This window comes from Osmerus mordax, chromosome 27 (assembly GCF_038355195.1).
Source record: "Osmerus mordax isolate fOsmMor3 chromosome 27, fOsmMor3.pri, whole genome shotgun sequence".
Taxonomy (NCBI): domain Eukaryota; kingdom Metazoa; phylum Chordata; class Actinopteri; order Osmeriformes; family Osmeridae; genus Osmerus; species Osmerus mordax.
The window spans coordinates 134,857-160,064 of NC_090076.1; the positions used below are offsets into that span (position 1 = coordinate 134,857).

General features: G+C 49.8%; 60 non-coding genes across 60 annotated transcripts; all 60 read right to left on the reverse strand.

Moving 5' to 3' along the window:
• Positions 1-338: 338 nt before the first annotated feature.
• On the reverse strand, positions 339-420 carry trnal-uag (transfer RNA leucine (anticodon UAG)). Its single transcript has one exon. It is a non-coding gene; the product is annotated as a tRNA-Leu (tRNA).
• Positions 421-546: 126 nt separating this feature from the next.
• On the reverse strand, positions 547-618 carry trnag-ucc (transfer RNA glycine (anticodon UCC)). Its single transcript has one exon. It is a non-coding gene; the product is annotated as a tRNA-Gly (tRNA).
• Positions 619-981: 363 nt separating this feature from the next.
• Positions 982-1,063, reverse strand: trnal-aag (transfer RNA leucine (anticodon AAG)). The gene has a single exon. It is a non-coding gene; the product is annotated as a tRNA-Leu (tRNA).
• Positions 1,064-1,190: 127 nt separating this feature from the next.
• Positions 1,191-1,262, reverse strand: trnag-ucc (transfer RNA glycine (anticodon UCC)). The gene has a single exon. It is a non-coding gene; the product is annotated as a tRNA-Gly (tRNA).
• A 363-nt stretch (positions 1,263-1,625) lies between these two features.
• On the reverse strand, positions 1,626-1,707 carry trnal-uag (transfer RNA leucine (anticodon UAG)). The gene has a single exon. It is a non-coding gene; the product is annotated as a tRNA-Leu (tRNA).
• A 788-nt stretch (positions 1,708-2,495) lies between these two features.
• Positions 2,496-2,577, reverse strand: trnal-uag (transfer RNA leucine (anticodon UAG)). Its single transcript has one exon. It is a non-coding gene; the product is annotated as a tRNA-Leu (tRNA).
• A 787-nt stretch (positions 2,578-3,364) lies between these two features.
• On the reverse strand, positions 3,365-3,446 carry trnal-uag (transfer RNA leucine (anticodon UAG)). Its single transcript has one exon. It is a non-coding gene; the product is annotated as a tRNA-Leu (tRNA).
• Positions 3,447-3,572: 126 nt separating this feature from the next.
• trnag-ucc (transfer RNA glycine (anticodon UCC)) lies at positions 3,573-3,644 on the reverse strand. The gene has a single exon. It is a non-coding gene; the product is annotated as a tRNA-Gly (tRNA).
• Positions 3,645-4,007: 363 nt separating this feature from the next.
• Positions 4,008-4,089, reverse strand: trnal-aag (transfer RNA leucine (anticodon AAG)). The gene has a single exon. It is a non-coding gene; the product is annotated as a tRNA-Leu (tRNA).
• Positions 4,090-4,216: 127 nt separating this feature from the next.
• trnag-ucc (transfer RNA glycine (anticodon UCC)) lies at positions 4,217-4,288 on the reverse strand. The gene has a single exon. It is a non-coding gene; the product is annotated as a tRNA-Gly (tRNA).
• Positions 4,289-4,651: 363 nt separating this feature from the next.
• On the reverse strand, positions 4,652-4,733 carry trnal-uag (transfer RNA leucine (anticodon UAG)). Its single transcript has one exon. It is a non-coding gene; the product is annotated as a tRNA-Leu (tRNA).
• A 126-nt stretch (positions 4,734-4,859) lies between these two features.
• trnag-ucc (transfer RNA glycine (anticodon UCC)) lies at positions 4,860-4,931 on the reverse strand. The gene has a single exon. It is a non-coding gene; the product is annotated as a tRNA-Gly (tRNA).
• Positions 4,932-5,294: 363 nt separating this feature from the next.
• trnal-uag (transfer RNA leucine (anticodon UAG)) lies at positions 5,295-5,376 on the reverse strand. Its single transcript has one exon. It is a non-coding gene; the product is annotated as a tRNA-Leu (tRNA).
• A 126-nt stretch (positions 5,377-5,502) lies between these two features.
• trnag-ucc (transfer RNA glycine (anticodon UCC)) lies at positions 5,503-5,574 on the reverse strand. The gene has a single exon. It is a non-coding gene; the product is annotated as a tRNA-Gly (tRNA).
• A 363-nt stretch (positions 5,575-5,937) lies between these two features.
• trnal-aag (transfer RNA leucine (anticodon AAG)) lies at positions 5,938-6,019 on the reverse strand. The gene has a single exon. It is a non-coding gene; the product is annotated as a tRNA-Leu (tRNA).
• A 127-nt stretch (positions 6,020-6,146) lies between these two features.
• trnag-ucc (transfer RNA glycine (anticodon UCC)) lies at positions 6,147-6,218 on the reverse strand. The gene has a single exon. It is a non-coding gene; the product is annotated as a tRNA-Gly (tRNA).
• Positions 6,219-6,581: 363 nt separating this feature from the next.
• Positions 6,582-6,663, reverse strand: trnal-uag (transfer RNA leucine (anticodon UAG)). The gene has a single exon. It is a non-coding gene; the product is annotated as a tRNA-Leu (tRNA).
• Positions 6,664-6,789: 126 nt separating this feature from the next.
• trnag-ucc (transfer RNA glycine (anticodon UCC)) lies at positions 6,790-6,861 on the reverse strand. Its single transcript has one exon. It is a non-coding gene; the product is annotated as a tRNA-Gly (tRNA).
• A 363-nt stretch (positions 6,862-7,224) lies between these two features.
• Positions 7,225-7,306, reverse strand: trnal-aag (transfer RNA leucine (anticodon AAG)). The gene has a single exon. It is a non-coding gene; the product is annotated as a tRNA-Leu (tRNA).
• Positions 7,307-7,433: 127 nt separating this feature from the next.
• trnag-ucc (transfer RNA glycine (anticodon UCC)) lies at positions 7,434-7,505 on the reverse strand. The gene has a single exon. It is a non-coding gene; the product is annotated as a tRNA-Gly (tRNA).
• Positions 7,506-7,868: 363 nt separating this feature from the next.
• Positions 7,869-7,950, reverse strand: trnal-uag (transfer RNA leucine (anticodon UAG)). Its single transcript has one exon. It is a non-coding gene; the product is annotated as a tRNA-Leu (tRNA).
• Positions 7,951-8,076: 126 nt separating this feature from the next.
• Positions 8,077-8,148, reverse strand: trnag-ucc (transfer RNA glycine (anticodon UCC)). The gene has a single exon. It is a non-coding gene; the product is annotated as a tRNA-Gly (tRNA).
• A 363-nt stretch (positions 8,149-8,511) lies between these two features.
• trnal-aag (transfer RNA leucine (anticodon AAG)) lies at positions 8,512-8,593 on the reverse strand. The gene has a single exon. It is a non-coding gene; the product is annotated as a tRNA-Leu (tRNA).
• Positions 8,594-8,720: 127 nt separating this feature from the next.
• trnag-ucc (transfer RNA glycine (anticodon UCC)) lies at positions 8,721-8,792 on the reverse strand. Its single transcript has one exon. It is a non-coding gene; the product is annotated as a tRNA-Gly (tRNA).
• Positions 8,793-9,155: 363 nt separating this feature from the next.
• On the reverse strand, positions 9,156-9,237 carry trnal-uag (transfer RNA leucine (anticodon UAG)). Its single transcript has one exon. It is a non-coding gene; the product is annotated as a tRNA-Leu (tRNA).
• A 787-nt stretch (positions 9,238-10,024) lies between these two features.
• On the reverse strand, positions 10,025-10,106 carry trnal-uag (transfer RNA leucine (anticodon UAG)). Its single transcript has one exon. It is a non-coding gene; the product is annotated as a tRNA-Leu (tRNA).
• A 126-nt stretch (positions 10,107-10,232) lies between these two features.
• On the reverse strand, positions 10,233-10,304 carry trnag-ucc (transfer RNA glycine (anticodon UCC)). The gene has a single exon. It is a non-coding gene; the product is annotated as a tRNA-Gly (tRNA).
• A 363-nt stretch (positions 10,305-10,667) lies between these two features.
• trnal-aag (transfer RNA leucine (anticodon AAG)) lies at positions 10,668-10,749 on the reverse strand. Its single transcript has one exon. It is a non-coding gene; the product is annotated as a tRNA-Leu (tRNA).
• A 127-nt stretch (positions 10,750-10,876) lies between these two features.
• On the reverse strand, positions 10,877-10,948 carry trnag-ucc (transfer RNA glycine (anticodon UCC)). Its single transcript has one exon. It is a non-coding gene; the product is annotated as a tRNA-Gly (tRNA).
• A 363-nt stretch (positions 10,949-11,311) lies between these two features.
• trnal-uag (transfer RNA leucine (anticodon UAG)) lies at positions 11,312-11,393 on the reverse strand. The gene has a single exon. It is a non-coding gene; the product is annotated as a tRNA-Leu (tRNA).
• A 127-nt stretch (positions 11,394-11,520) lies between these two features.
• On the reverse strand, positions 11,521-11,592 carry trnag-ucc (transfer RNA glycine (anticodon UCC)). The gene has a single exon. It is a non-coding gene; the product is annotated as a tRNA-Gly (tRNA).
• Positions 11,593-11,955: 363 nt separating this feature from the next.
• Positions 11,956-12,037, reverse strand: trnal-uag (transfer RNA leucine (anticodon UAG)). The gene has a single exon. It is a non-coding gene; the product is annotated as a tRNA-Leu (tRNA).
• Positions 12,038-12,163: 126 nt separating this feature from the next.
• Positions 12,164-12,235, reverse strand: trnag-ucc (transfer RNA glycine (anticodon UCC)). The gene has a single exon. It is a non-coding gene; the product is annotated as a tRNA-Gly (tRNA).
• A 363-nt stretch (positions 12,236-12,598) lies between these two features.
• trnal-uag (transfer RNA leucine (anticodon UAG)) lies at positions 12,599-12,680 on the reverse strand. The gene has a single exon. It is a non-coding gene; the product is annotated as a tRNA-Leu (tRNA).
• A 788-nt stretch (positions 12,681-13,468) lies between these two features.
• Positions 13,469-13,550, reverse strand: trnal-uag (transfer RNA leucine (anticodon UAG)). The gene has a single exon. It is a non-coding gene; the product is annotated as a tRNA-Leu (tRNA).
• Positions 13,551-13,676: 126 nt separating this feature from the next.
• trnag-ucc (transfer RNA glycine (anticodon UCC)) lies at positions 13,677-13,748 on the reverse strand. The gene has a single exon. It is a non-coding gene; the product is annotated as a tRNA-Gly (tRNA).
• Positions 13,749-14,111: 363 nt separating this feature from the next.
• Positions 14,112-14,193, reverse strand: trnal-aag (transfer RNA leucine (anticodon AAG)). Its single transcript has one exon. It is a non-coding gene; the product is annotated as a tRNA-Leu (tRNA).
• Positions 14,194-14,755: 562 nt separating this feature from the next.
• Positions 14,756-14,837, reverse strand: trnal-uag (transfer RNA leucine (anticodon UAG)). The gene has a single exon. It is a non-coding gene; the product is annotated as a tRNA-Leu (tRNA).
• Positions 14,838-15,623: 786 nt separating this feature from the next.
• On the reverse strand, positions 15,624-15,705 carry trnal-aag (transfer RNA leucine (anticodon AAG)). Its single transcript has one exon. It is a non-coding gene; the product is annotated as a tRNA-Leu (tRNA).
• A 562-nt stretch (positions 15,706-16,267) lies between these two features.
• Positions 16,268-16,349, reverse strand: trnal-uag (transfer RNA leucine (anticodon UAG)). Its single transcript has one exon. It is a non-coding gene; the product is annotated as a tRNA-Leu (tRNA).
• Positions 16,350-16,475: 126 nt separating this feature from the next.
• trnag-ucc (transfer RNA glycine (anticodon UCC)) lies at positions 16,476-16,547 on the reverse strand. The gene has a single exon. It is a non-coding gene; the product is annotated as a tRNA-Gly (tRNA).
• A 363-nt stretch (positions 16,548-16,910) lies between these two features.
• On the reverse strand, positions 16,911-16,992 carry trnal-uag (transfer RNA leucine (anticodon UAG)). The gene has a single exon. It is a non-coding gene; the product is annotated as a tRNA-Leu (tRNA).
• Positions 16,993-17,118: 126 nt separating this feature from the next.
• trnag-ucc (transfer RNA glycine (anticodon UCC)) lies at positions 17,119-17,190 on the reverse strand. Its single transcript has one exon. It is a non-coding gene; the product is annotated as a tRNA-Gly (tRNA).
• Positions 17,191-17,553: 363 nt separating this feature from the next.
• Positions 17,554-17,635, reverse strand: trnal-uag (transfer RNA leucine (anticodon UAG)). Its single transcript has one exon. It is a non-coding gene; the product is annotated as a tRNA-Leu (tRNA).
• A 787-nt stretch (positions 17,636-18,422) lies between these two features.
• Positions 18,423-18,504, reverse strand: trnal-uag (transfer RNA leucine (anticodon UAG)). Its single transcript has one exon. It is a non-coding gene; the product is annotated as a tRNA-Leu (tRNA).
• A 126-nt stretch (positions 18,505-18,630) lies between these two features.
• On the reverse strand, positions 18,631-18,702 carry trnag-ucc (transfer RNA glycine (anticodon UCC)). Its single transcript has one exon. It is a non-coding gene; the product is annotated as a tRNA-Gly (tRNA).
• Positions 18,703-19,065: 363 nt separating this feature from the next.
• trnal-aag (transfer RNA leucine (anticodon AAG)) lies at positions 19,066-19,147 on the reverse strand. Its single transcript has one exon. It is a non-coding gene; the product is annotated as a tRNA-Leu (tRNA).
• Positions 19,148-19,709: 562 nt separating this feature from the next.
• Positions 19,710-19,791, reverse strand: trnal-uag (transfer RNA leucine (anticodon UAG)). The gene has a single exon. It is a non-coding gene; the product is annotated as a tRNA-Leu (tRNA).
• Positions 19,792-19,917: 126 nt separating this feature from the next.
• On the reverse strand, positions 19,918-19,989 carry trnag-ucc (transfer RNA glycine (anticodon UCC)). Its single transcript has one exon. It is a non-coding gene; the product is annotated as a tRNA-Gly (tRNA).
• Positions 19,990-20,352: 363 nt separating this feature from the next.
• Positions 20,353-20,434, reverse strand: trnal-aag (transfer RNA leucine (anticodon AAG)). The gene has a single exon. It is a non-coding gene; the product is annotated as a tRNA-Leu (tRNA).
• A 562-nt stretch (positions 20,435-20,996) lies between these two features.
• On the reverse strand, positions 20,997-21,078 carry trnal-uag (transfer RNA leucine (anticodon UAG)). Its single transcript has one exon. It is a non-coding gene; the product is annotated as a tRNA-Leu (tRNA).
• A 126-nt stretch (positions 21,079-21,204) lies between these two features.
• On the reverse strand, positions 21,205-21,276 carry trnag-ucc (transfer RNA glycine (anticodon UCC)). Its single transcript has one exon. It is a non-coding gene; the product is annotated as a tRNA-Gly (tRNA).
• A 363-nt stretch (positions 21,277-21,639) lies between these two features.
• On the reverse strand, positions 21,640-21,721 carry trnal-aag (transfer RNA leucine (anticodon AAG)). The gene has a single exon. It is a non-coding gene; the product is annotated as a tRNA-Leu (tRNA).
• Positions 21,722-22,271: 550 nt separating this feature from the next.
• On the reverse strand, positions 22,272-22,353 carry trnal-uag (transfer RNA leucine (anticodon UAG)). Its single transcript has one exon. It is a non-coding gene; the product is annotated as a tRNA-Leu (tRNA).
• Positions 22,354-23,140: 787 nt separating this feature from the next.
• On the reverse strand, positions 23,141-23,222 carry trnal-uag (transfer RNA leucine (anticodon UAG)). Its single transcript has one exon. It is a non-coding gene; the product is annotated as a tRNA-Leu (tRNA).
• Positions 23,223-23,348: 126 nt separating this feature from the next.
• On the reverse strand, positions 23,349-23,420 carry trnag-ucc (transfer RNA glycine (anticodon UCC)). The gene has a single exon. It is a non-coding gene; the product is annotated as a tRNA-Gly (tRNA).
• A 363-nt stretch (positions 23,421-23,783) lies between these two features.
• trnal-aag (transfer RNA leucine (anticodon AAG)) lies at positions 23,784-23,865 on the reverse strand. Its single transcript has one exon. It is a non-coding gene; the product is annotated as a tRNA-Leu (tRNA).
• A 562-nt stretch (positions 23,866-24,427) lies between these two features.
• On the reverse strand, positions 24,428-24,509 carry trnal-uag (transfer RNA leucine (anticodon UAG)). Its single transcript has one exon. It is a non-coding gene; the product is annotated as a tRNA-Leu (tRNA).
• Positions 24,510-24,636: 127 nt separating this feature from the next.
• On the reverse strand, positions 24,637-24,708 carry trnag-ucc (transfer RNA glycine (anticodon UCC)). Its single transcript has one exon. It is a non-coding gene; the product is annotated as a tRNA-Gly (tRNA).
• A 363-nt stretch (positions 24,709-25,071) lies between these two features.
• Positions 25,072-25,153, reverse strand: trnal-uag (transfer RNA leucine (anticodon UAG)). Its single transcript has one exon. It is a non-coding gene; the product is annotated as a tRNA-Leu (tRNA).
• Positions 25,154-25,208: the final 55 nt, after the last annotated feature.

The following is a 25,208-nucleotide window of genomic DNA, read 5'->3' on the forward strand; positions in this document are numbered from 1 at the left end:
GCATTTCGAGGGACGGTTCACCTTTCCACACCACCTACTGACGTCCAACTAGTAAGAAATTGCCCTAAGCCTGGTTTATACTTCTGCGGAGTTTGGAACACACAGCCTAATCGTGATGCTATCGACCGTCACAAGAGACGAGATGCCTCTCCACGGTCTGTATTGGCTGGGGATTGAACCCCGTCAACTTCAAGGAAAAAAGTTGCCACTGTAGTTGCCACTATAACTACGATGCCCCAAAAAATCATATACAATCGCACATGTCGAGCCACAGTTCACTTTTTCAAACCCACTTACTGACTTCAAAGCAATGGGACGGCGTTAGCACCCTACAAAAGTGGCAGCGGTGGGATTTGAACCCACGCCTCCGGAGAGACTGGAGCCTAAATCCAGCGCCTTGGACCGCTCGGCCACGCTACCACGTTGTCCGGTCTTAGCCCCCGGGCTCTTCCCGAAGCTGATCGATCGTCCAGGAGCTCACGTGACATTCTTAATGCCTGGAAGCGGTTGAAAGTCACAAGATAAAACACATCTCTCTCAAGGTTCTGCATTGGCCGGGAATCGAACCCGGGTCAACTGCTTGGAAGGCAGCTATGCTTGCCACTATACCACCAATGCCCACAACAGCCTCCATGATCACACAGCATTTCGATGGACGGTTCACCTTTCCACACCACCTACTGACATACAACTAGTAAGAAATTGCCCTAAGCCTGGTTTACACTTCTGCGGAGTTTGGAACACGTGGCCTAATTGTGATGTGTTCGACCGTCACAAGAGACGAGATACCTCTCCACGGTCTGTATTGGCTGGGGATTGAACCCTGTCAACTTCAAGGAAAAAAGTTGCCACTGTAGTTGCCACTATAACTACGATGCCCCAAAAAATCATATACAATCGCACATGTCGAGCCACAGTTCACTTTTTCAAACCCACTTACTGACTTCAAAGCAATGGGACGGCGTTAGCACCCTACAAAAGTGGCAGTGGTGGGATTTGAACCCACGCCTCCGGAGAGACTGGAGCCTTAATCCAGCGCCTTGGACCGCTCGGCCACACTACCCAGTCGTCAGGTCTTTGCCTCCCGAGCTCTTCTCGAAGCTGATCGATGGTCCGGGAGCTCACATGACATTCTTAATGCCTGGAAGCGGTTGAAAGTCACAAGATAAAACACATCTCTCTCAAGGTTCTGCATTGGCCGGGAATTGAACCCGGGTCAACTGCTTGGAAGGCAGCTATGCTTGCCACTATACCACCTATGCCCACAACCGCCTCCATGATCGCACAGTATTTCGAGGGACGGTTCACCTTTCCACACCACCTACTGACGTCCAACTAGTAAGAAATCGCCCTAAGCCTGGTTTACACTTCTGCTGAGTTTGGAACACGTGGCCTAATTGTGATGTGTTCGACCGTCACATGAGACGAGATACCTCTCCACGGTCTGTATTGGCTGGGGATTGAACCCCGTCAACTTCAAGGAAAAAAGTTGCCACTGTAGTTGCCACTATAACTACGATGCCCCAAAAAATCATATACAATCGCACGTGTCGAGCCACAGTTCACTTTTTCACACCCACTTACTGACTTCAAAGCAATGGGACGTCGTTAGCATCCTACAAAAGTGGCAGCGGTGGGATTTGAACCCACGCCTCAGGAGAGACTGGAGCCTAAATCCAGCGCCTTGGACCGCTCGGCCACGCTACCACGTTGTCAGGTCTTACCCCCCCGGGCTCTTCCCGAAGCTGATCGATCGTCCAGGAGCTCACGTGACATTCTTAATGCCTGGAAGCGGTTGAACGTCACAAGATAAAACACATCTAACAATAGCCCTCCTAAATAGCTCTTAGAAATGAACTTTACGGCGCTTTATTTAACATTACCTCCATTCTTATTTATTATTTTGCTCACACTGGTACTATCTGTCCTTGAATTGTTTTTCTTTTTTGTCTTGTTGTTCTATTTGTGATGCTATAGCCTGCATGGAGAATACCAAATCAAATTCCTAGTATCTGTATACATGGCGAAATAAAGATGATTTTAAATCTCTCTCAAGGTTCTGCATTGGCCGGGAATCGAACCCTGGTCATCTGCTTGGATGGCAGCTATGCTTGCCGCTAAACCACCGATGCCCACAACAGCCTCTGTGATCGCACAGCATTTCGAGGGACGGTTCACCTTTCCACACCACCTACTGACGTCCAACTAGTAAGAAATTGCCCTAAGCCTGGTTTACACTTCTGCGGAGTTTGGAACACGTGGCCTAATTGTGATGTGTTCGACCGTCACAAGAGACGAGATACCTCTCCACGGTCTGTATTGGCTGGGGATTGAACCCCGTCAACTTCAAGGAAAAAAGTTGCCACTGTAGTTGCCACTATAACTACGATGCCCCAAAAAATCATATACAATCGCACGTGTCGAGCCACAGTTCACTTTTTCAAACCCACTTACTGACTTCAAAGCAATGGGACGTCGTTAGCATCCTACAAAAGTGGCAGCGGTGGGATTTGAACCCACGCCTCAGGAGAGACTGGAGCCTAAATCCAGCGCCTTGGACCGCTCGGCCACGCTACCACGTTGTCAGGTCTTACCCCCCCGGGCTCTTCCCGAAGCTGATCGATCGTCCAGGAGCTCACGTGACATTTTTAATGCCTGGAAGCGGTTGAACGTCACAAGATAAAACACATCTAACAATAGCCCTCCTAAATAGCTCTTAGAAATGAACTTTACGGCGCTTTATTTAACATTACCTCCATTCTTATTTATTATTTTGCTCATACTGGTACTATCTGTCCTTGTAGTGTTTTTCTTTTTTGTCTTGTTGTTCTATTTGTGATGCTATAGCCTGCATGGAGAATACCAAATCAAATTCCTAGTATCTGTATACATGGCGAAATAAAGATGATTTGAATCTCTCTCAAGGTTCTGCATTGGCCAGGAATCAAACCCCGGTCATCTGCTTGGAAGGCTGCTATGCTTGCCGCTAAACCACCGATGCCCACAACAGCCTCCGTGATCGCACAGCATTTCGAGGGACGGTTCACCTTTCCACACCACCTACTGACGTCCAACTAGTAAGAAATTGCCCTAAGCCTGGTTTATACTTCTGCGGAGTTTGGAACACACAGCCTAATCGTGATGCTATCGACCGTCACAAGAGACGAGATGCCTCTCCACGGTCTGTATTGGCTGGGGATTGAACCCCGTCAACTTCAAGGAAAAAAGTTGCCACTGTAGTTGCCACTATAACTACGATGCCCCAAAAAATCATATACAATCGCACATGTCGAGCCACAGTTCACTTTTTCAAACCCACTTACTGACTTCAAAGCAATGGGACGGCGTTAGCACCCTACAAAAGTGGCAGCGGTGGGATTTGAACCCACGCCTCCGGAGAGACTGGAGCCTAAATCCAGCGCCTTGGACCGCTCGGCCACGCTACCACGTTGTCAGGTCTTAGCCCCCGGGCTCTTCCCGAAGCTGATCGATCGTCCAGGAGCTCACGTGACATTCTTAATGCCTGGAAGCGGTTGAAAGTCACAAGATAAAACACATCTCTCTCAAGGTTCTGCATTGGCCGGGAATCGAACCCGGGTCAACTGCTTGGAAGGCAGCTATGCTTGCCACTATACCACCAATGCCCACAACAGCCTCCATGATCACACAGCATTTCGATGGACGGTTCACCTTTCCACACCACCTACTGACATACAACTAGTAAGAAATTGCCCTAAGCCTGGTTTACACTTCTGCGGAGTTTGGAACACGTGGCCTAATTGTGATGTGTTCGACCGTCACAAGAGACGAGATACCTCTCCACGGTCTGTATTGGCTGGGGATTGAACCCTGTCAACTTCAAGGAAAAAAGTTGCCACTGTAGTTGCCACTATAACTACGATGCCCCAAAAAATCATATACAATCGCACATGTCGAGCCACAGTTCACTTTTTCAAACCCACGTACTGACTTCAAAGCAATGGGACGGCGTTAGCACCCTACAAAAGTGGCAGTGGTGGGATTTGAACCCACGCCTCCGGAGAGACTGGAGCCTTAATCCAGCGCCTTGGACCGCTCGGCCACACTACCCAGTCGTCAGGTCTTTGCCTCCCGAGCTCTTCTCGAAGCTGATCGATGGTCCGGGAGCTCACATGACATTCTTAATGCCTGGAAGCGGTTGAAAGTCACAAGATAAAACACATCTCTCTCAAGGTTCTGCATTGGCCGGGAATTGAACCCGGGTCAACTGCTTGGAAGGCAGCTATGCTTGCCACTATACCACCTATGCCCACAACCGCCTCCATGATCGCACAGTATTTCGAGGGACGGTTCACCTTTCCACACCACCTACTGACGTCCAACTAGTAAGAAATCGCCCTAAGCCTGGTTTACACTTCTGCTGAGTTTGGAACACGTGGCCTAATTGTGATGTGTTCGACCGTCACAAGAGACGAGATACCTCTCCACGGTCTGTATTGGCTGGGGATTGAACCCCGTCAACTTCAAGGAAAAAAGTTGCCACTGTAGTTGCCACTATAACTACGATGCCCCAAAAAATCATATACAATCGCACGTGTCGAGCCACAGTTCACTTTTTCAAACCCACTTACTGACTTCAAAGCAATGGGACGGCGTTAGCACCCTACAAAAGTGGCAGCGGTGGGATTTGAACCCACGCCTCCGGAGAGACTGGAGCCTAAATCCAACGCCTTGGACCGCTCGGCCACACTACCCAGTTGTGAGGTTGTTTCCCCCGAGCTCTTCTCGAAGCTGATCGATGGTCCGGGAGCTCACATGACATTCTTAATGCCTGGAAGCGGTTGAAAGTCACAAGATAAAACACATCTCTCTCAAGGTTCTGCATTGGCCGGGAATTGAACCCGGGTCAACTGCTTGGAAGGCAGCTATGCTTGCCACTATACCACCTATGCCCACAACCGCCTCCATCATCGCACAGTATTTCGAGGGACGGTTCACCTTTCCACACCACCTACTGACGTCCAACTAGTAAGAAATCGCCCTAAGCCTGGTTTACACTTCTGCTGAGTTTGGAACACGTGGCCTAATTGTGATGTGTTCGACCGTCACAAGAGACGAGATACCTCTCCACGGTCTGTATTGGCTGGGGATTGAACCCCGTCAACTTCAAGGAAAAAAGTTGCCACTGTAGTTGCCACTATAACTACGATGCCCCAAAAAATCATATACAATCGCACGTGTCGAGCCACAGTTCACTTTTTCAAACCCACTTACTGACTTCAAAGCAATGGGACGGCGTTAGCACCCTACAAAAGTGGCAGCGGTGGGATTTGAACCCACGCCTCCGGAGAGACTGGAGCCTAAATCCAGCGCCTTGGACCGCTCGGCCACGCTACCACGTTGTCAGGTCTTAGCCCCCGGGCTCTTCCCGAAGCTGATCGATCGTCCAGGAGCTCACGTGAAATTCTTAATGCCTGGAAGCGGTTGAAAGTCACAAGATAAAACACATCTCTCTCAAGGTTCTGCATTGGCCGGGAATCGAACCCGGGTCAACTGCTTGGAAGGCAGCTATGCTTGCCACTATACCACCAACGCCCACAACAGCCTCCATGATCACACAGCATTTCGATGGACGGTTCACCTTTCCACACCACCTACTGACATACAACTAGTAAGAAATTGCCCTAAGCCTGGTTTACACTTCTGCGGAGTTTGGAACACGTGGCCTAATTGTGATGTGTTCGACCGTCACAAGAGACGAGATACCTCTCCACGGTCTGTATTGGCTGGGGATTGAACCCTGTCAACTTCAAGGAAAAAAGTTGCCACTGTAGTTGCCACTATAACTACGATGCCCCAAAAAATCATATACAATCGCATATGTCGAGCCACAGTTCACTTTTTCAAACCCACTTACTGACTTCAAAGCAATGGGACGGCGTTAGCACCCTACAAAAGTGGCAGTGGTGGGATTTGAACCCACGCCTCCGGAGAGACTGGAGCCTTAATCCAGCGCCTTGGACCGCTCGGCCACACTACCCAGTCGTCAGGTCTTTGCCTCCCGAGCTCTTCTCGAAGCTGATCGATGGTCCGGGAGCTCACATGACATTCTTAATGCCTGGAAGCGGTTGAAAGTCACAAGATAAAACACATCTCTCTCAAGGTTCTGCATTGGCCGGGAATTGAACCCGGGTCAACTGCTTGGAAGGCAGCTATGCTTGCCACTATACCACCTATGCCCACAACCGCCTCCATGATCGCACAGTATTTCGAGGGACGGTTCACCTTTCCACACCACCTACTGACGTCCAACTAGTAAGAAATCGCCCTAAGCCTGGTTTACACTTCTGCTGAGTTTGGAACACGTGGCCTAATTGTGATGTGTTCGACCGTCACAAGAGACGAGATACCTCTCCACGGTCTGTATTGGCTGGGGATTGAACCCCGTCAACTTCAAGGAAAAAAGTTGCCACTGTAGTTGCCACTATAACTACGATGCCCCAAAAAATCATATACAATCGCACGTGTCGAGCCACAGTTCACTTTTTCAAACCCACTTACTGACTTCAAAGCAATGGGACGGCGTTAGCACCCTACAAAAGTGGCAGCGGTGGGATTTGAACCCACGCCTCCGGAGAGACTGGAGCCTAAATCCAGCGCCTTGGACCGCTCGGCCACGCTACCACGTTGTCAGGTCTTAGCCCCCGGGCTCTTCCCGAAGCTGATCGATCGTCCAGGAGCTCACGTGACATTCTTAATGCCTGGAAGCGGTTGAAAGTCACAAGATAAAACACATCTCTCTCAAGGTTCTGCATTGGCCGGGAATCGAACCCGGGTCAACTGCTTGGAAGGCAGCTATGCTTGCCACTATACCACCAACGCCCACAACAGCCTCCATGATCACACAGCATTTCGATGGACGGTTCACCTTTCCACACCACCTACTGACATACAACTAGTAAGAAATTGCCCTAAGCCTGGTTTACACTTCTGCGGAGTTTGGAACACGTGGCCTAATTGTGATGTGTTCGACCGTCACAAGAGACGAGATACCTCTCCACGGTCTGTATTGGCTGGGGATTGAACCCTGTCAACTTCAAGGAAAAAAGTTGCCACTGTAGTTGCCACTATAACTACGATGCCCCAAAAAATCATATACAATCGCACATGTCGAGCCACAGTTCACTTTTTCAAACCCACTTACTGACTTCAAAGCAATGGGACGGCGTTAGCACCCTACAAAAGTGGCAGTGGTGGGATTTGAACCCACGCCTCCGGAGAGACTGGAGCCTTAATCCAGCGCCTTGGACCGCTCGGCCACACTACCCAGTCGTCAGGTCTTTGCCTCCCGAGCTCTTCTCGAAGCTGATCGATGGTCCGGGAGCTCACATGACATTCTTAATGCCTGGAAGCGGTTGAAAGTCACAAGATAAAACACATCTCTCTCAAGGTTCTGCATTGGCCGGGAATTGAACCCGGGTCAACTGCTTGGAAGGCAGCTATGCTTGCCACTATACCACCTATGCCCACAACCGCCTCCATGATCGCACAGTATTTCGAGGGACGGTTCACCTTTCCACACCACCTACTGACGTCCAACTAGTAAGAAATCGCCCTAAGCCTGGTTTACACTTCTGCTGAGTTTGGAACACGTGGCCTAATTGTGATGTGTTCGACCGTCACAAGAGACGAGATACCTCTCCACGGTCTGTATTGGCTGGGGATTGAACCCCGTCAACTTCAAGGAAAAAAGTTGCCACTGTAGTTGCCACTATAACTACGATGCCCCAAAAAATCATATACAATCGCACGTGTCGAGCCACAGTTCACTTTTTCAAACCCACTTACTGACTTCAAAGCAATGGGACGGCGTTAGCACCCTACAAAAGTGGCAGCGGTGGGATTTGAACCCACGCCTCCGGAGAGACTGGAGCCTAAATCCAGCGCCTTGGACCGCTCGGCCACGCTACCACGTTGTCAGGTCTTAGCCCCCGGGCTCTTCCCGAAGCTGATCGATCGTCCAGGAGCTCACGTGACATTCTTAATGCCTGGAAGCGGTTGAAAGTCACAAGATAAAACACATCTCTCTCAAGGTTCTGCATTGGCCGGGAATCGAACCCGGGTCAACTGCTTGGAAGGCAGCTATGCTTGCCACTATACCACCAACGCCCACAACAGCCTCCATGATCACACAGCATTTCGATGGACGGTTCACCTTTCCACACCACCTACTGACATACAACTAGTAAGAAATTGCCCTAAGCCTGGTTTACACTTCTGCGGAGTTTGGAACACGTGGCCTAATTGTGATGTGTTCGACCGTCACAAGAGACGAGATACCTCTCCACGGTCTGTATTGGCTGGGGATTGAACCCTGTCAACTTCAAGGAAAAAAGTTGCCACTGTAGTTGCCACTATAACTACGATGCCCCAAAAAATCATATACAATCGCACATGTCGAGCCACAGTTCACTTTTTCAAACCCACTTACTGACTTCAAAGCAATGGGACGGCGTTAGCACCCTACAAAAGTGGCAGTGGTGGGATTTGAACCCACGCCTCCGGAGAGACTGGAGCCTTAATCCAGCGCCTTGGACCGCTCGGCCACACTACCCAGTCGTCAGGTCTTTGCCTCCCGAGCTCTTCTCGAAGCTGATCGATGGTCCGGGAGCTCACATGACATTCTTAATGCCTGGACGCGGTTGAAAGTCACAAGATAAAACACATCTCTCTCAAGGTTCTGCATTGGCCGGGAATTGAACCCGGGTCAACTGCTTGGAAGGCAGCTATGCTTGCCACTATACCACCTATGCCCACAACCGCCTCCATGATCGCACAGTATTTCGAGGGACGGTTCACCTTTCCACACCACCTACTGACGTCCAACTAGTAAGAAATCGCCCTAAGCCTGGTTTACACTTCTGCTGAGTTTGGAACACGTGGCCTAATTGTGATGTGTTCGACCGTCACAAGAGACGAGATACCTCTCCACGGTCTGTATTGGCTGGGGATTGAACCCCGTCAACTTCAAGGAAAAAAGTTGGCACTGTAGTTGCCACTATAACTACGATGCCCCAAAAAATCATATACAATCGCACGTGTCGAGCCACAGTTCACTTTTTCAAACCCACTTACTGACTTCAAAGCAATGGGACGTCGTTAGCATCCTACAAAAGTGGCAGCGGTGGGATTTGAACCCACGCCTCAGGAGAGACTGGAGCCTAAATCCAGCGCCTTGGACCGCTCGGCCACGCTACCACGTTGTCAGGTCTTACCCCCCCGGGCTCTTCCCGAAGCTGATCGATCGTCCAGGAGCTCACGTGACATTTTTAATGCCTGGAAGCGGTTGAACGTCACAAGATAAAACACATCTAACAATAGCCCTCCTAAATAGCTCTTAGAAATGAACTTTACGGCGCTTTATTTAACATTACCTCCATTCTTATTTATTATTTTGCTCATACTGGTACTATCTGTCCTTGTAGTGTTTTTCTTTTTTGTCTTGTTGTTCTATTTGTGATGCTATAGCCTGCATGGAGAATACCAAATCAAATTCCTAGTATCTGTATACATGGCGAAATAAAGATGATTTGAATCTCTCTCAAGGTTCTGCATTGGCCAGGAATCAAACCCCGGTCATCTGCTTGGAAGGCTGCTATGCTTGCCGCTAAACCACCGATGCCCACAACAGCCTCCGTGATCGCACAGCATTTCGAGGGACGGTTCACCTTTCCACACCACCTACTGACGTCCAACTAGTAAGAAATTGCCCTAAGCCTGGTTTATACTTCTGCGGAGTTTGGAACACACAGCCTAATCGTGATGCTATCGACCGTCACAAGAGACGAGATGCCTCTCCACGGTCTGTATTGGCTGGGGATTGAACCCCGTCAACTTCAAGGAAAAAAGTTGCCACTGTAGTTGCCACTATAACTACGATGCCCCAAAAAATCATATACAATCGCACATGTCGAGCCACAGTTCACTTTTTCAAACCCACTTACTGACTTCAAAGCAATGGGACGGCGTTAGCACCCTACAAAAGTGGCAGCGGTGGGATTTGAACCCATGCCTCCGGAGAGACTGGAGCCTAAATCCAGCGCCTTGGACCGCTCGGCCACGCTACCACGTTGTCTGGTCTTAGCCCCCGGGCTCTTCCCGAAGCTGATCGATCGTCCAGGAGCTCACGTGACATTCTTAATGCCTGGAAGCGGTTGAAAGTCACAAGATAAAACACATCTCTCTCAAGGTTCTGCATTGGCCGGGAATCGAACCCGGGTCAACTGCTTGGAAGGCAGCTATGCTTGCCACTATACCACCAATGCCCACAACAGCCTCCATGATCACACAGCATTTCGATGGACGGTTCACCTTTCCACACCACCTACTGACATACAACTAGTAAGAAATTGCCCTAAGCCTGGTTTACACTTCTGCGGAGTTTGGAACACGTGGCCTAATTGTGATGTGTTCGACCGTCACAAGAGACGAGATACCTCTCCACGGTCTGTATTGGCTGGGGATTGAACCCTGTCAACTTCAAGGAAAAAAGTTGCCACTGTAGTTGCCACTATAACTACGATGCCCCAAAAAATCATATACAATCGCACATGTCGAGCCACAGTTCACTTTTTCAAACCCACTTACTGACTTCAAAGCAATGGGACGGCGTTAGCACCCTACAAAAGTGGCAGTGGTGGGATTTGAACCCACGCCTCCGGAGAGACTGGAGCCTTAATCCAGCGCCTTGGACCGCTCGGCCACACTACCCAGTCGTCAGGTCTTTGCCTCCCGAGCTCTTCTCGAAGCTGATCGATGGTCCGGGAGCTCACATGACATTCTTAATGCCTGGAAGCGGTTGAAAGTCACAAGATAAAACACATCTCTCTCAAGGTTCTGCATTGGCCGGGAATTGAACCCGGGTCAACTGCTTGGAAGGCAGCTATGCTTGCCACTATACCACCTATGCCCACAACCGCCTCCATGATCGCACAGTATTTCGAGGGACGGTTCACCTTTCCACACCACCTACTGACGTCCAACTAGTAAGAAATCGCCCTAAGCCTGGTTTACACTTCTGCTGAGTTTGGAACACGTGGCCTAATTGTGATGTGTTCGACCGTCACATGAGACGAGATACCTCTCCACGGTCTGTATTGGCTGGGGATTGAACCCCGTCAACTTCAAGGAAAAAAGTTGCCACTGTAGTTGCCACTATAACTACGATGCCCCAAAAAATCATATACAATCGCACGTGTCGAGCCACAGTTCACTTTTTCACACCCACTTACTGACTTCAAAGCAATGGGACGTCGTTAGCATCCTACAAAAGTGGCAGCGGTGGGATTTGAACCCACGCCTCAGGAGAGACTGGAGCCTAAATCCAGCGCCTTGGACCGCTCGGCCACGCTACCACGTTGTCAGGTCTTACCCCCCCGGGCTCTTCCCGAAGCTGATCGATCGTCCAGGAGCTCACGTGACATTTTTAATGCCTGGAAGCGGTTGAACGTCACAAGATAAAACACATCTCTCTCAAGGTTCTGCATTGGCCGGGAATCGAACCCGGGTCAACTGCTTGGAAGGCAGCTATGCTTGCCACTATACCACCAATGCCCACAACAGCCTCCATGATCACACAGCATTTCGAGGGACGGTTCACCTTTCCACACCACCTACTGACGTCCAACTAGTAAGAAATTGCCCTAAGCCTGGTTTACACTTCTGCGGAGTTTGGAACACGTGGCCTAATTGTGATGTGTTCGGCCGTCACAAGAGACGAGATACCTCTCCACGGTCTGTATTGGCTGGGGATTGAACCCCGTCAACTTCAAGGAAAAAAGTTGCCACTGTAGTTGCCACTATAACCACGATGCCCCAAAAAATCATACACAATCGCACATGTCGAGCCACAGTTCACTTTTTCAAAACCACTTACTGACTTCAAAGCAATGGGACGGCGTTAGCACCCTACAAAAGTGGCAGCGGTGGGATTTGAACCCACGCCTCCGGAGAGACTGGAGCCTAAATCCAGCGCCTTGGACCGCTCGGCCACGCTACCACGTTGTCAGGTCTTAGCCCCCGGGCTCTTCCCGAAGCTGATCGATCGTCCAGGAGCTCACGTGACATTCTTAATGCCTGGAAGCGGTTGAAAGTCACAAGAGAAAACACATCTCTCTCAAGGTTCTGCATTGGCCGGGAATCGAACCCGGGTCAACTGCTTGGAAGGCAGCTATGCTTGCCACTATACCACCAATGCCCACAACAGCCTCCATGATCACACAGCATTTCGAGGGACGGTTCACCTTTCCACACCACCTACTGACGTCCAACTAGTAAGAAATTGCCCTAAGCCTGGTTTACACTTCTGCGGAGTTTGGAACACGTGGCCTAATTGTGATGTGTTCGGCCGTCACAAGAGATGAGATACCTCTCCACGGTCTGTATTGGCTGGGGATTGAACCCCGTCAACTTCAAGGAAAAAAGTTGCCACTGTAGTTGCCACTATAACCACGATGCCCCAAAAAATCATACACAATCGCACATGTCGAGCCACAGTTCACTTTTTCAAACCCACTTACTGACTTCAAAGCAATGGGACGTCGTTAGCACCCTACAAAAGTGGCAGCGGTGGGATTTGAACCCACGCCTCAGGAGAGACTGGAGCCTAAATCCAGCGCCTTGGACCGCTCGGCCACGCTACCACGTTGTCAGGTCTTACCCCCCCGGGCTCTTCCCGAAGCTGATCGATCGTCCAGGAGCTCACGTGACATTCTTAATGCCTGGAAGCGGTTGAACGTCACAAGATAAAACACATCTAACAATAGCCCTCCTAAATAGCTCTTAGAAATGAACTTTACGGCGCTTTATTTAACATTACCTCCATTCTTATTTATTATTTTGCTCACACTGGTACTATCTGTCCTTGAATTGTTTTTCTTTTTTGTCTTGTTGTTCTATTTGTGATGCTATAGCCTGCATGGAGAATACCAAATCAAATTCCTAGTATCTGTATACATGGCGAAATAAAGATGATTTTAAATCTCTCTCAAGGTTCTGCATTGGCCGGGAATCGAACCCTGGTCATCTGCTTGGATGGCAGCTATGCTTGCCGCTAAACCACCGATGCCCACAACAGCCTCTGTGATCGCACAGCATTTCGAGGGACGGTTCACCTTTCCACACCACCTACTGACGTCCAACTAGTAAGAAATTGCCCTAAGCCTGGTTTACACTTCTGCGGAGTTTGGAACACGTGGCCTAATTGTGATGTGTTCGACCGTCACAAGAGACGAGATACCTCTCCACGGTCTGTATTGGCTGGGGATTGAACCCCGTCAACTTCAAGGAAAAAAGTTGCCACTGTAGTTGCCACTATAACTACGATGCCCCAAAAAATCATATACAATCGCACGTGTCGAGCCACAGTTCACTTTTTCAAACCCACTTACTGACTTCAAAGCAATGGGACGGCGTTAGCACCCTACAAAAGTGGCAGCGGTGGGATTTGAACCCACGCCTCCGGAGAGACTGGAGCCTAAATCCAGCGCCTTGGACCGCTCGGCCACGCTACCACGTTGTCAGGTCTTAGCCCCCGGGCTCTTCCCGAAGCTGATCGATCGTCCAGGAGCTCACGTGACATTCTTAATGCCTGGAAGCGGTTGAAAGTCACAAGATAAAACACATCTCTCTCAAGGTTCTGCATTGGCCGGGAATCGAACCCGGGTCAACTGCTTGGAAGGCAGCTATGCTTGCCACTATACCACCAATGCCCACAACAGCCTCCATGATCACACAGCATTTCGATGGACGGTTCACCTTTCCACACCACCTACTGACATACAACTAGTAAGAAATTGCCCTAAGCCTGGTTTACACTTCTGCGGAGTTTGGAACACGTGGCCTAATTGTGATGTGTTCGACCGTCACAAGAGACGAGATACCTCTCCACGGTCTGTATTGGCTGGGGATTGAACCCTGTCAACTTCAAGGAAAAAAGTTGCCACTGTAGTTGCCACTATAACTACGATGCCCCAAAAAATCATATACAATCGCACATGTCGAGCCACAGTTCACTTTTTCAAACCCACGTACTGACTTCAAAGCAATGGGACGGCGTTAGCACCCTACAAAAGTGGCAGTGGTGGGATTTGAACCCACGCCTCCGGAGAGACTGGAGCCTTAATCCAGCGCCTTGGACCGCTCGGCCACACTACCCAGTCGTCAGGTCTTTGCCTCCCGAGCTCTTCTCGAAGCTGATCGATGGTCCGGGAGCTCACATGACATTCTTAATGCCTGGAAGCGGTTGAAAGTCACAAGATAAAACACATCTCTCTCAAGGTTCTGCATTGGCCGGGAATTGAACCCGGGTCAACTGCTTGGAAGGCAGCTATGCTTGCCACTATACCACCTATGCCCACAACCGCCTCCATGATCGCACAGTATTTCGAGGGACGGTTCACCTTTCCACACCACCTACTGACGTCCAACTAGTAAGAAATCGCCCTAAGCCTGGTTTACACTTCTGCTGAGTTTGGAACACGTGGCCTAATTGTGATGTGTTCGACCGTCACAAGAGACGAGATACCTCTCCACGGTCTGTATTGGCTGGGGATTGAACCCCGTCAACTTCAAGGAAAAAAGTTGCCACTGTAGTTGCCACTATAACTACGATGCCCCAAAAAATCATATACAATCGCACGTGTCGAGCCACAGTTCACTTTTTCAAACCCACTTACTGACTTCAAAGCAATGGGACGTCGTTAGCATCCTACAAAAGTGGCAGCGGTGGGATTTGAACCCACGCCTCCGGAGAGACTGGAGCCTAAATCCAGCGCCTTGGACCGCTCGGCCACGCTACCACGTTGTCAGGTCTTAGCCCCCGGGCTCTTCCCGAAGCTGATCGATCGTCCAGGAGCTCACGTGACATTCTTAATGCCTGGAAGCGGTTGAACGTCACAAGATTAAACACATCTAACAATAGCCCTCCTAAATAGCTCTTAGAAATGAACTTTACGGCGCTTTATTTAACATTACCTCCATTCGTATTTATTATTTTGCTCATACTGGTACTATCTGTCCTTGTATTGTTTTTCTTTTTTGTCTTGTTGTTCTATTTGTGATGCTATAGCCTGCATGGAGAATACCAAATCAAATTCCTAGTATCTGTATACATGGCGAAATAAAGATGATTTGAATCTCTCTCAAGGTTCTGCATTGGCCAGGAATCAAACCCCGGTCATCTGCTTGGAAGGCTGCTATGCTTGCCACTATACCACCAATGCCCACAACAGCCTCCATGATCACACAGCATTTCGATGGACGGTTCACCTTTCCACACCACCTACTGACATACAACTAGTAAGAAATTGCCCTAAGCCTGGTTTACACTTCTGCGGAGTTTGGAACACGTGGCCTAATTGTGATGTGTTCGACCGTCACAAGAGACGAGATACCTCTCCACGGTCTGTATTGGCTGGGGATTGAACCCTGTCAACTTCAAGGAAAAAAGTTGCCACTGTAGTTGCCACTATAACTACGATGCCCCAAAAAATCATATACAATCGCACATGTCGAGCCACAGTTCACTTTTTCAAACCCACGTACTGACTTCAAAGCAATGGGACGGCGTTAGCACCCTACAAAAGTGGCAGTGGTGGGATTTGAACCCACGCCTCCGGAGAGACTGGAGCCTTAATCCAGCGCCTTGGACCGCTCGGCCACACTACCCAGTCGTCAGGTCTTTGCCTCCCGAGCTCTTCTCGAAGCTGATCGATGGTCCGGGAGCTCACATGACATTCTTAATGCCTGGAAGCGGTTGAAAGTCACAAGATAAAACACATCTCTCTCAAGGTTCTGCATTGGCCGGGAATTGAACCCGGGTCAACTGCTTGGAAGGCAGCTATGCTTGCCACTATACCACCTATGCCCACAACCGCCTCCATGATCGCACAGTATTTCGAGGGACGGTTCACCTTTCCACACCACCTACTGACGTCCAACTAGTAAGAAATCGCCCTAAGCCTGGTTTACACTTCTGCTGAGTTTGGAACACGTGGCCTAATTGTGATGTGTTCGACCGTCACAAGAGACGAGATACCTCTCCACGGTCTGTATTGGCTGGGGATTGAACCCCGTCAACTTCAAGGAAAAAAGTTGCCACTGTAGTTGCCACTATAACTACGATGCCCCAAAAAATCATATACAATCGCACGTGTCGAGCCACAGTTCACTTTTTCAAACCCACTTACTGACTTCAAAGCAATGGGACGTCGTTAGCATCCTACAAAAGTGGCAGCGGTGGGATTTGAACCCACGCCTCAGGAGAGACTGGAGCCTAAATCCAGCGCCTTGGACCGCTCGGCCACGCTACCACGTTGTCAGGTCTTAGCCCCCGGGCTCTTCCCGAAGCTGATCGATCGTCCAGGAGCTCACGTGACATTCTTAATGCCTGGAAGCGGTTGAAAGTCACAAGATAAAACACATCTCTCTCAAGGTTCTGCATTGGCCGGGAATCGAACCCGGGTCAACTGCTTGGAAGGCAGCTATGCTTGCCACTATACCACCAATGCCCACAACAGCCTCCATGATCACACAGCATTTCGATGGACGGTTCACCTTTCCACACCACCTACTGACATACAACTAGTAAGAAATTGCCCTAAGCCTGGTTTACACTTCTGCGGAGTTTGGAACACGTGGCCTAATTGTGATGTGTTCGACCGTCACAAGAGACGAGATACCTCTCCACGGTCTGTATTGGCTGGGGATTGAACCCCGTCAACTTCAAGGAAAAAAGTTGCCACTGTAGTTGCCACTATAACTACGATGCCCCAAAAAATCATATACAATCGCACATGTCGAGCCACAGTTCACTTTTTCAAACCCACTTACTGACTTCAAAGCAATGGGACGTCGTTAGCACCCTACAAAAGTGGCAGTGGTGGGATTTGAACCCACGCCTCAGGAGAGACTGGAGCCTAAATCCAGCGCCTTGGACCGCTCGGCCACGCTACCACGTTGTCAGGTCTTAGCCCCCGGGCTCTTCCCGAAGCTGATCGATCGTCCAGGAGCTCACGTGACATTCTTAATGCCTGGAAGCGGTTGAAAGTCACAAGATAAAACACATCTCTCTCAAGGTTCTGCATTGGCCGGGAATCGAACCCGGGTCAACTGCTTGGAAGGCAGCTATGCTTGCCACTATACCACCAATGCCCACAACAGCCTCCATGATCACACAGCATTTCGATGGACGGTTCACCTTTCCACACCACCTACTGACATACAACTAGTAAGAAATTGCCCTAAGCCTGGTTTACACTTCTGCGGAGTTTGGAACACGTGGCCTAATTGTGATGTGTTCGACCGTCACAAGAGACGAGATACCTCTCCACGGTCTGTATTGGCTGGGGATTGAACCCCGTCAACTTCAAGGAAAAAAGTTGCCACTGTAGTTGCCACTATAACTACGATGCCCCAAAAAATCATATACAATCGCACGTGTCGAGCCACAGTTCACTTTTTCAAACCCACTTACTGACTTCAAAGCAATGGGACGTCGTTAGCACCCTACAAAAGTGGCAGCGGTGGGATTTGAACCCACGCCTCAGGAGAGACTGGAGCCTAAATCCAGCGCCTTGGACCGCTCGGCCACGCTACCACGTTGTCAGGTCTTACCCCCCCGGGCTCTTCCCGAAGCTGATCGATCGTCCAGGAGCTCACGTGACATTTTTAATGCCTGGAAGCGGTTGAACGTCACAAGATAAAACACATCTAACAATAGCCCTCCTAAATAGCTCTTAGAAATGAACTTTACGGCGCTTTATTTAACATTACCTCCATTCTTATTTATTATTTTGCTCATACTGGTACTATCTGTCCTTGTAGTGTTTTTCTTTTTTGTCTTGTTGTTCTATTTGTGATGCTATAGCCTGCATGGAGAATACCAAATCAAATTCCTAGTATCTGTATACATGGCGAAATAAAGATGATTTGAATCTCTCTCAAGGTTCTGCATTGGCCAGGAATCAAACCCCGGTCATCTGCTTGGAAGGCTGCTATGCTTGCCGCTAAACCACCGATGCCCACAACAGCCTCCGTGATCGCACAGCATTTCGAGGGACGGTTCACCTTTCCACACCACCTACTGACGTCCAACTAGTAAGAAATTGCCCTAAGCCTGGTTTATACTTCTGCGGAGTTTGGAACACGTGGCCTAATCGTGATGCTATCGACCGTCACAAGAGACGAGATGCCTCTCCACGGTCTGTATTGGCTGGGGATTGAACCCCGTCAACTTCAAGGAAAAAAGTTGCCACTGTAGTTGCCACTATAACTACGATGCCCCAAAAAATCATATACAATCGCACGTGTCGAGCCACAGTTCACTTTTTCAAACCCACTTACTGACTTCAAAGCAATGGGACGGCGTTAGCACCCTACAAAAGTGGCAGCGGTGGGATTTGAACCCACGCCTCCGGAGAGACTGGAGCCTAAATCCAGCGCCTTGGACCGCTCGGCCACGCTACCACGTTGTCAGGTCTTAGCCCCCGGGCTCTTCCCGAAGCTGATCGATCGTCCAGGAGCTCACGTGACATTCTTAATGCCTGGAAGCGGTTGAAAGTCACAAGATAAAACACATCTCTCTCAAGGTTCTGCATTGGCCGGGAATCGAACCCGGGTCAACTGCTTGGAAGGCAGCTATGCTTGCCACTATACCACCAATGCCCACAACAGCCTCCATGATCACACAGCATTTCGATGGACGGTTCACCTTTCCACACCACCTACTGACATACAACTAGTAAGAAATTGCCCTAAGCCTGGTTTACACTTCTGCGGAGTTTGGAACACGTGGCCTAATTGTGATGTGTTCGACCGTCACAAGAGACGAGATACCTCTCCACGGTCTGTATTGGCTGGGGATTGAACCCTGTCAACTTCAAGGAAAAAAGTTGCCACTGTAGTTGCCACTATAACTACGATGCCCCAAAAAATCATATACAATCGCACATGTCGAGCCACAGTTCACTTTTTCAAACCCACTTACTGACTTCAAAGCAATGGGACGGCGTTAGCACCCTACAAAAGTGGCAATGGTGGGATTTGAACCCACGCCTCCGGAGAGACTGGAGCCTTAATCCAGCGCCTTGGACCGCTCGGCCACACTACCCAGTCGTCAGGTCTTTGCCTCCCGAGCTCTTCTCGAAGCTGATCGATGGTCCGGGAGCTCACATGACATTCTTAATGCCTGGAAGCGGTTGAAAGTCACAAGATAAAACACATCTCTCTCAAGGTTCTGCATTGGCCGGGAATTGAACCCGGGTCAACTGCTTGGAAGGCAGCTATGCTTGCCACTATACCACCTATGCCCACAACCGCCTCCATGATCGCACAGTATTTCGAGGGACGGTTCACCTTTCCACACCACCTACTGACGTCCAACTAGTAAGAAATCGCCCTAAGCCTGGTTTACACTTCTGCTGAGTTTGGAACACGTGGCCTAATTGTGATGTGTTCGACCGTCACAAGAGACGAGATACCTCTCCACGGTCTGTATTGGCTGGGGATTGAACCCCGTCAACTTCAAGGAAAAAAGTTGCCACTGTAGTTGCCACTATAACTACGATGCCCCAAAAAATCATATACAATCGCACGTGTCGAGCCACAGTTCACTTTTTCAAACCCACTTACTGACTTCAAAGCAATGGGACGGCGTTAGCACCCTACAAAAGTGGCAGCGGTGGGATTTGAACCCACGCCTCCGGAGAGACTGGAGCCTAAATCCAGCGCCTTGGACCGCTCGGCCACGCTACCACGTTGTCAGGTCTTAGCCCCCGGGCTCTTCCCGAAGCTGATCGATCGTCCAGGAGCTCACGTGACATTCTTAATGCCTGGAAGCGGTTGAAAGTCACAAGATAAAACACATCTCTCTCAAGGTTCTGCATTGGCCGGGAATCGAACCCGGGTCAACTGCTTGGAAGGCAGCTATGCTTGCCACTATACCACCAACGCCCACAACAGCCTCCATGATCACACAGCATTTCGATGGACGGTTCACCTTTCCACACCACCTACTGACATACAACTAGTAAGAAATTGCCCTAAGCCTGGTTTACACTTCTGCGGAGTTTGGAACACGTGGCCTAATTGTGATGTGTTCGACCGTCACAAGAGACGAGATACCTCTCCACGGTCTGTATTGGCTGGGGATTGAACCCTGTCAACTTCAAGGAAAAAAGTTGCCACTGTAGTTGCCACTATAACTACGATGCCCCAAAAAATCATATACAATCGCACATGTCGAGCCACAGTTCACTTTTTCAAACCCACTTACTGACTTCAAAGCAATGGGACGGCGTTAGCACCCTACAAAAGTGGCAGTGGTGGGATTTGAACCCACGCCTCCGGAGAGACTGGAGCCTTAATCCAGCGCCTTGGACCGCTCGGCCACACTACCCAGTCGTCAGGTCTTTGCCTCCCGAGCTCTTCTCGAAGCTGATCGATGGTCCGGGAGCTCACATGACATTCTTAATGCCTGGAAGCGGTTGAAAGTCACAAGATAAAACACATCTCTCTCAAGGTTCTGCATTGGCCGGGAATTGAACCCGGGTCAACTGCTTGGAAGGCAGCTATGCTTGCCACTATACCACCTATGCCCACAACCGCCTCCATGATCGCACAGTATTTCGAGGGACGGTTCACCTTTCCACACCACCTACTGACGTCCAACTAGTAAGAAATCGCCCTAAGCCTGGTTTACACTTCTGCTGAGTTTGGAACACGTGGCCTAATTGTGATGTGTTCGACCGTCACAAGAGACGAGATACCTCTCCACGGTCTGTATTGGCTGGGGATTGAACCCCGTCAACTTCAAGGAAAAAAGTTGCCACTGTAGTTGCCACTATAACTACGATGCCCCAAAAAATCATATACAATCGCACGTGTCGAGCCACAGTTCACTTTTTCAAACCCACTTACTGACTTCAAAGCAATGGGACGGCGTTAGCACCCTACAAAAGTGGCAGCGGTGGGATTTGAACCCACGCCTCCGGAGAGACTGGAGCCTAAATCCAGCGCCTTGGACCGCTCGGCCACGCTACCACGTTGTCAGGTCTTAGCCCCCGGGCTCTTCCCGAAGCTGATCGATCGTCCAGGAGCTCACGTGACATTCTTAATGCCTGGAAGCGGTTGAAAGTCACAAGATAAAACACATCTCTCTCAAGGTTCTGCATTGGCCGGGAATCGAACCCGGGTCAACTGCTTGGAAGGCAGCTATGCTTGCCACTATACCACCAACGCCCACAACAGCCTCCATGATCACACAGCATTTCGATGGACGGTTCACCTTTCCACACCACCTACTGACATACAACTAGTAAGAAATTGCCCTAAGCCTGGTTTACACTTCTGCGGAGTTTGGAACACGTGGCCTAATTGTGATGTGTTCGACCGTCACAAGAGACGAGATACCTCTCCACGGTCTGTATTGGCTGGGGATTGAACCCTGTCAACTTCAAGGAAAAAAGTTGCCACTGTAGTTGCCACTATAACTACGATGCCCCAAAAAATCATATACAATCGCACATGTCGAGCCACAGTTCACTTTTTCAAACCCACTTACTGACTTCAAAGCAATGGGACGGCGTTAGCACCCTACAAAAGTGGCAGTGGTGGGATTTGAACCCACGCCTCCGGAGAGACTGGAGCCTTAATCCAGCGCCTTGGACCGCTCGGCCACACTACCCAGTCGTCAGGTCTTTGCCTCCCGAGCTCTTCTCGAAGCTGATCGATGGTCCGGGAGCTCACATGACATTCTTAATGCCTGGAAGCGGTTGAAAGTCACAAGATAAAACACATCTCTCTCAAGGTTCTGCATTGGCCGGGAATTGAACCCTGGTCAACTGCTTGGAAGGCAGCTATGCTTGCCACTATACCACCTATGCCAACAACCGCCTCCATGATCGCACAGTATTTCGAGGGACGGTTCACCTTTCCACACCACCTACTGACGTCCAACTAGTAAGAAATCGCCCTAAGCCTGGTTTACACTTCTGCTGAGTTTGGAACACGTGGCCTAATTGTGATGTGTTCGACCGTCACAAGAGACGAGATACCTCTCCACGGTCTGTATTGGCTGGGGATTGAACCCCGTCAACTTCAAGGAAAAAAGTTGCCACTATAACTACGATGCCCCAAAAAATCATATACAATCGCACGTGTCGAGCCACAGTTCACTTTTTCAAACCCACTTACTGACTTCAAAGCAATGGGACGTCGTTAGCATCCTACAAAAGTGGCAGCGGTGGGATTTGAACCCACGCCTCAGGAGAGACTGGAGCCTAAATCCAGCGCCTTGGACCGCTCGGCCACGCTACCACGTTGTCAGGTCTTACCCCCCCGGGCTCTTCCCGAAGCTGATCGATCGTCCAGGAGCTCACGTGACATTTTTAATGCCTGGAAGCGGTTGAACGTCACAAGATAAAACACATCTAACAATAGCCCTCCTAAATAGCTCTTAGAAATGAACTTTACGGCGCTTTATTTAACATTACCTCCATTCTTATTTATTATTTTGCTCATACTGGTACTATCTGTCCTTGTAGTGTTTTTCTTTTTTGTCTTGTTGTTCTATTTGTGATGCTATAGCCTGCATGGAGAATACCAAATCAAATTCCTAGTATCTGTATACATGGCGAAATAAAGATGATTTGAATCTCTCTCAAGGTTCTGCATTGGCCAGGAATCAAACCCCGGTCATCTGCTTGGAAGGCTGCTATGCTTGCCGCTAAACCACCGATGCCCACAACAGCCTCCGTGATCGCACAGCATTTCGAGGGACGGTTCACCTTTCCACACCACCTACTGACGTCCAACTAGTAAGAAATTGCCCTAAGCCTGGTTTATACTTCTGCGGAGTTTGGAACACGTGGCCTAATCGTGATGCTATCGACCGTCACAAGAGACGAGATGCCTCTCCACGGTCTGTATTGGCTGGGGATTGAACCCCGTCAACTTCAAGGAAAAAAGTTGCCACTGTAGTTGCCACTATAACTACGATGCCCCAAAAAATCATATACAATCGCACATGTCGAGCCACAGTTCACTTTTTCAAACCCACTTACTGACTTCAAAGCAATGGGACGGCGTTAGCACCCTACAAAAGTGGCAGCGGTGGGATTTGAACCCACGCCTCCGGAGAGACTGGAGCCTAAATCCAGCGCCTTGGACCGCTCGGCCACGCTACCACGTTGTCAGGTCTTAGCCCCCGGGCTCTTCCCGAAGCTGATCGATCGTCCAGGAGCTCACGTGACATTCTTAATGCCTGGAAGCGGTTGAAAGTCACAAGATAAAACACATCTCTCTCAAGGTTCTGCATTGGCCGGGAATCGAACCCGGGTCAACTGCTTGGAAGGCAGCTATGCTTGCCACTATACCACCAATGCCCACAACAGCCTCCATGATCACACAGCATTTCGATGGACGGTTCACCTTTCCACACCACCTACTGACATACAACTAGTAAGAAATTGCCCTAAGCCTGGTTTACACTTCTGCGGAGTTTGGAACACGTGGCCTAATTGTGATGTGTTCGACCGTCACAAGAGACGAGATACCTCTCCACGGTCTGTATTGGCTGGGGATTGAACCCTGTCAACTTCAAGGAAAAAAGTTGCCACTGTAGTTGCCACTATAACTACGATGCCCCAAAAAATCATATACAATCGCACATGTCGAGCCACAGTTCACTTTTTCAAACCCACTTACTGACTTCAAAGCAATGGGACGGCGTTAGCACCCTACAAAAGTGGCAGTGGTGGGATTTGAACCCACGCCTCCGGAGACACTGGAGCCTTAATCCAGCGCCTTGGACCGCTCGGCCACACTACCCAGTCGTCAGGTCTTTGCCTCCCGAGCTCTTCTCGAAGCTGATCGATGGTCCGGGAGCTCACATGACATTCTTAATGCCTGGAAGCGGTTGAAAGTCACAAGATAAAACACATCTCTCTCAAGGTTCTGCATTGGCCGGGAATTGAACCCGGGTCAACTGCTTGGAAGGCAGCTATGCTTGCCACTATACCACCTATGCCCACAACCGCCTCCATGATCGCACAGTATTTCGAGGGACGGTTCACCTTTCCACACCACCTACTGACGTCCAACTAGTAAGAAATCGCCCTAAGCCTGGTTTACACTTCTGCTGAGTTTGGAACACGTGGCCTAATTGTGATGTGTTCGACCGTCACATGAGACGAGATACCTCTCCACGGTCTGTATTGGCTGGGGATTGAACCCCGTCAACTTCAAGGAAAAAAGTTGCCACTGTAGTTGCCACTATAACTACGATGCCCCAAAAAATCATATACAATCGCACGTGTCGAGCCACAGTTCACTTTTTCACACCCACTTACTGACTTCAAAGCAATGGGACGTCGTTAGCATCCTACAAAAGTGGCAGCGGTGGGATTTGAACCCACGCCTCAGGAGAGACTGGAGCCTAAATCCAGCGCCTTGGACCGCTCGGCCACGCTACCACGTTGTCAGGTCTTACCCCCCCGGGCTCTTCCCGAAGCTGATCGATCGTCCAGGAGCTCACGTGACATTTTTAATGCCTGGAAGCGGTTGAACGTCACAAGATAAAACACATCTCTCTCAAGGTTCTGCATTGGCCGGGAATCGAACCCGGGTCAACTGCTTGGAAGGCAGCTATGCTTGCCACTATACCACCAATGCCCACAACAGCCTCCATGATCACACAGCATTTCGAGGGACGGTTCACCTTTCCACACCACCTACTGACGTCCAACTAGTAAGAAATTGCCCTAAGCCTGGTTTACACTTCTGCGGAGTTTGGAACACGTGGCCTAATTGTGATGTGTTCGGCCGTCACAAGAGACGAGATACCTCTCCACGGTCTGTATTGGCTGGGGGTTGAACCCCGTCAACTTCAAGGAAAAAAGTTGCCACTGTAGTTGCCACTATAACCACGATGCCCCAAAAAATCATACACAATCGCACATGTCGAGCCACAGTTCACTTTTTCAAAACCACTTACTGACTTCAAAGCAATGGGACGGCGTTAGCACCCTACAAAAGTGGCAGCGGTGGGATTTGAACCCACGCCTCCGGAGAGACTGGAGCCTAAATCCAGCGCCTTGGACCGCTCGGCCACGCTACCACGTTGTCAGGTCTTAGCCCCCGGGCTCTTCCCGAAGCTGATCGATCGTCCAGGA